Source organism: Perissodus microlepis, chromosome 14 (assembly GCF_051167445.1).
Source record: "Perissodus microlepis isolate ML-2025 ecotype Zambia chromosome 14, ASM5116744v1, whole genome shotgun sequence".
Taxonomy (NCBI): Eukaryota; Metazoa; Chordata; class Actinopteri; order Cichliformes; family Cichlidae; genus Perissodus; species Perissodus microlepis.
This window is the reverse complement of record NC_140474.1, coordinates 33,412,765-33,418,169: the sequence shown is the minus strand read 5'-3', so window position 1 is coordinate 33,418,169 and position 5,405 is coordinate 33,412,765. Positions and strand designations below refer to the sequence as shown.

Sequence of the window (5,405 nt, the reverse complement as noted above, 5' to 3'; positions counted from 1 at the left end):
TGTGGTATCGTTTTCACTTTCTGAAGAGTGCAAAACTGCAGCAACAGCCTCCTCTAAACTGAGTGCACGCTTCATTGTGTCTGTGCAGAAATGACCACTCAGACCAGGCTGCAAAGTATTCTCATAGACTTCAAAGGTGCACCTGAATAAACATGCTATACCATACAGCCAATAAGAGAGAGGAGGCTCACTCTTGATCAAGAAAAAACATAAACGCACGCCTTTGATCTCTCTCCCTCTCGCTCTCTCTCTCTCTCTCTCTCACACACACACACACACACACACACACACACACACACACACACACACACACACACATGCACATACATACACACACAATACCATTTTATGGTGGTTAGCTGTTTTATTGTCATGCGTTTTACAAGGTAAGATAACCATGTCCTGCATTCAAAACCACTGAAAATGTCTATGGTGGTGCTGTGCCTAATATTGTGCTGGTGCATGCTGGGTAATGGCACAGCTAGCGACTGGGTGACTTTATTCACCCGCTTCGGCTGTTATCAGTCCATACAATGGGCGTTATTAGCACAAATCAGTCCCATAGATATGGACCATCTCCTGCTAGATTGTTCAGAAGGTTGTTATCATCCATCCAGATGGAGGATCACTAACAGGAGCGTGGGAAGACTCCAGAATCCACTCTGGCTGGAATCCGGTGGATACAGCAGTGTGTACAGGTAAGACCATTTAAACAGACAGCATTTATAGAATGACTATTAAAAGTCAGCGAGTGTCAATAATGTTAATGTGGTTATGTTAGTAATACACCGAGTGCTAATATAACAGCTTTAAGATGCATTTGTAGATATTATTACATGTTTTACCGTGTTTATGGTGCTAGCTTAAAGTTACAGTGTAAACGTTAGCTTATATTGTAGTAAAGCTGTTACTGTTTAAACGATGTTAGCACAGAAATATTAGCTTCTGTCATGACTGATGAAGTTACTAGTTAATAAAATTTCCAGTAAAGTGTTTAATCGCAGCCACAGACTGACAGCAAATATCTCGATTAGCTTCAGTGCATCTGTAATAAATATGTGCAAGTTTCAGTGCTTCGTTTAAACTGTATGATACTTATACTGACCCAGGGTCAGTGTAAAATACAATCCTAGCTGTGTGAACAAAGCCTGGCTCCTTTAATCCTGCATGAAAAACCTCAGGATGCAGGTTATTATTACTTTCCTGCTGGCACACCTGTCACACCTGAGAGTCAGCTAGAAACGTACAGTGACGTGGACATCATGCAAAGACTGCCAGACTCTGTAATACTGCAAATGATCAGTGACTCAAGTTAACACTAAACTTTAAACGGTACCTCTGTGTCTCTGTGTGTCTCTGAACATTTAGGATTGAGTCGGGCTGCATCAGCTGAAGCTGTTATTTCTATATATCAGTATTTTTTTTAATTCAGGTGTGGGGAAAATACGTAAGACTGCAGTGAAGCGATGTACCAGATTAATCCCTGGCCAAAGGTATCGTACTTAAATCAGACTACTGATCCAGCCACATCAGCCTTTTGTGAGGTCTGTTTAAAGTAGACTAAAAATGAACTGCAGGTTCCTGAGAGGTGGACTGTGAGCACAGAAACACATGTTCATACATACAGCTGCAGCAAACTTACATTAATTTTAAATAGATTTGTTACTCTGATGTCTGTCTCTGTGTTAGTCCTCTGACAGACTAGTGACCTGTCCAGGTGTGCTTTACCTATGACTACTGGGACAGGCTCTAGCCTCTGTAATAGAATTTTTCTGATATTTTCATTTAAAGTATTTAAGTGCTTATGCATATGCTTAGTTGTGACACTGTTATAGACTGTTCAGTGAAAGTTTCTAAAACTAGATGAACTTACTTCAGCGTCAGCAGTTTGAGAAAACAACTCCCTTTACAGGTGCTGATAAGGCCAAGGGCACAAAACAGCATAACCATTGATCCGTTAGGTTTCATAGCGAGACATAAAGGAGTAGGAGCACCACTTCTGTGGCAGCGCTGACATGACTGAACTGTGATGTTTGATGTGTGTTGGCTCTCCGGTGCGCAGTAATAAATACTAAGATCACAGCTCTTTCTGTGTTGCAGACTTTATTTTAAAAATTCCACGACACCCCCCACTCTCCCACTGTGAACCTGAATTGAATATTCAGAAGACATTTGTTTAAATAGTTCTAGAAATCTGAGCTGTTGGTGTGTCCTTGGATTGTGTGGTAATAATATTTGAGCCTGCAATCTTTCTTACTGAATCTCTACTATGAGTCATGTTACCTGAGATTAATTCTATGTTTACCTGTCAGCCTGGACAAATGTGCTGTGTGAAGGAAATTAAATTAAATCAGATCTGAACTGCGTACATTTAAGGAACCTGTTCATATTTAATTGAAATATGAACCAGTGTTTTTTTTTGATTGCTGATTCCAAGAGAGTCTTTGTGGAAATCCTGTTTGGCTTTTTGTTATTTTAATTCTCTTTTCTGTTTTCCAGAACAGTTCTCCACAGTCGCTGTCCACATGGGTCAGTGGGACCAAGAAGCACTCTGCTAATGTGTGGACTCTGACCAGCAACATCCAGCAAGACCCAGACAGCGTTTTCTATCTCCCAGCTGGAGTTTTTTGTTTGTCTGTGACTGGAGAGTCAGATTTTTGTTGAGCTTCACACTAAGTCAGTTTGCAGAGATCCCTCCCACCCTGGCTTTTATGTGCTAGATTTCTTATCTGAAACAGTAATATTTCAGTGACTGCTGCTTATACCACAGGTTAATACACTCTACTGATCCCTGATAGGAGAATCATCAATTTTGCCAACAAAGAAGCCTGGTGGATGTTTGTTTACAGTCTGATGATGGGACCTCATGCTCTGCATCTTTAAAGTTTGTCTCTTGATTATTATTCATACCCAGTAATGTGAAGTATGCTTATATCTACTATAACTGAACCAACCTGGTGCTCTTCATTTATGGAGGCTGTTGAGTCTGAATGTTGGATGTTGTGTATCTCGTGTTCTCTGGGCTTTGTTGTCCTCAGTCTTTTTGCAGGATCAGAAAACAAAACCAGGAGGCGCGTAAATGTTTCTTCTCCATGATGTTTCTTCAAATGTTTCTTCTGGATGATAATATGACCGTGACACGGGATGCCACCTTTGGTCTTGTTATGAAGAAAAGCTCAGGAAGAAGTGTGATTAAATGGTACCCACATGTTGAGAAGGATGTACAGGGGCACCTGCAGCCAAATCCAAGCTTCAGGTTAGTTGTAGTTGCAGAATGCTATAGGACTGAGACATCTAAGGCATCAAATGTTTGATTAAACGGATGAAAAAGAGAAGTTTCTTCCCTATAATTATCACTTCTTAAAATCTGTAGCAACTTCAAGTCTGTCAGCATGCTGAGCATGCTCAGAATGTGACAATATATTTTTGTTCAATATTTAATTTCTTTCAGTTGCAATTGTTAAATGAAAAAAATATATATTCTTATAATTTAGCAAACTAATTTATCAAAAAAATATATATACATATATCTGTATTAGTTTTAATGAATTAATTTGACACCTGTATTGAAAATACCATTTTGTATTCATACAGAATCAGTATGGTATGATTGTTTGTCTGCTCACTGATTGTTGAAACTAAGAGCTAGTTTGATCTGTTTAGATCTAAAGTATCCAAAGTTGAGCTCTAATGTTTCTGCACCCTTGTGTGTGTGATATGTGATTTCCTACATGCTGGCAGAGCGGCAGTTTGTGCTCACAGATGGTGACGGTGTGGAGAGACGGTGGTGTTTCCTCAGAAGAACCAGCAGAGTCACAAAGGGCACTAGTCCATCTCACCACCTTGACTTGCTGACTGATGTTCGTCTGCACTGCACAGAGGAAATCAACTGACCGAGGTTTGTCCAGTGACGTGTTATGAAATGTATATTTGTTTTATGCTTACAGATATGTTTTTCTTGACAGAGGCTCTGCAGAGGTTAGACATAGCAGAGAAAATATGTGCTTTACATTTTACTGTGATTTAACGAGATATTTGTTGCCTGATGTTCAGCAGGAATGGAGAAATAGAATCAAAGGAAGATGTTTTTGATGTTTTTGTAATGATGTGAGTAAATCTTCAATATTATTTATTTGCTTGGTTATATTAGGAGTGTTTCTGAGTGAGGGGGAGAGGAGTCGTCATCCAGGTAAAGTGACGTGGATCAGTGGATACACTTGTCTCCCCTTTAAAGGAGACGATCCAAGTCATCCTTAAATGTTAGTGCTTTCAAATACACAAACATTTTTAAAGGACAAAAATGAACATCCAACTTTGACTGTAATACAAAATAAATCTTTGCATGTGTGTTTTCAAACTCTCAGATGGGCAGTATATCAGTCTTGGACTGTCTAACCTGCCGGAGCAGCATTGAATGATCACCACACATGAGCATGTTCCTGCAACGTTCAGCATCTGATCTGTCATCTGTGTGCTTCTGCTTTTGGTAAGTAGAGTTACCCAACTCCAGTAACTCTAAACACATGACATCCATTTCTAACGGCCTGGTTACTTCCTGTCAGTTACTTTAGAAACCATGTGGTCACCTGACCTAACACTGTTTCTTCTTCTTCCCCTTAATGTTGAAGTGTCAAATGTCAAACAGCTGGAGAGGAAACTACACCAGTGTGCCAGATGCTGTTCCTTCATGGTGACATCACCAGAGACAGTCCCGCCCACCTCAGGACCCATTGATTATGATGATTATAATGATGACAGCGAGCGGAACTAAGACTGTAAAAATCCACGACCAGAATGTTTAGATGCTTTCTAATTATTAATGAATACTGAGAGCCTCTTTCTGTGTTTTGTCTGTTTTGAGTTTTTACCTCATTTGTTACTAACAAAGTTCACCAAACTCACATAGTTTACATTCTGTATGTTTCCATCAAGGTTTATTTTCTTAGAAATCATAGTTTTTCTCCTTTTCTCTTTTTCTCTTTTGTAATTGATGATAATTCAGTGAATATACTGCGCTGCTTCCTTTTATTGCGTCACACATTGCTTTAAGTTTTTCAGTGTCTAGTTATTTTTTACTGCTGTTTGAATTCTCTGAATGTTTGACCCTGTAGACTGTTTGATGGACTGCTTGTCTTCCTGTTTGTAACCACCGCCTGTTTTTGACTAAAGATTTGGATTTCTGACTTTAACACAGCCTCTGCGTGTCCTCCCTTTCTGTTCTCTTCCTCTGTGAATGTGTTGCATGTGTCACAGATTAATTTTATTAACAGCTTTCCCACAGTGAATTGCATCAGCATTCATTCACAGCACATTTCAGAAGGATTCAGATTAATACAGTGATCTTATAGTCAGAATTATCCTGACAGAGTGCCACTGTAAATTATCTTTCATCAGGTAAATTTTAA

At 39.4% G+C, this 5,405-nt stretch overlaps 1 long non-coding RNA gene across 1 annotated transcript; it reads left to right on the top strand.

Annotated features, from left to right (window-relative positions):
• Positions 1-209: 209 nt before the first annotated feature.
• Positions 210-5,189, top strand: LOC146374278 (uncharacterized). The gene is made up of 6 exons (XR_014802227.1): positions 210-698; positions 2,500-3,256; positions 3,742-3,898; positions 4,151-4,259; positions 4,365-4,486; positions 4,629-5,189. It is a non-coding gene; the product is annotated as an uncharacterized LOC146374278 (long non-coding RNA).
• The last annotated feature ends 216 nt before the right edge of the window (positions 5,190-5,405 follow it).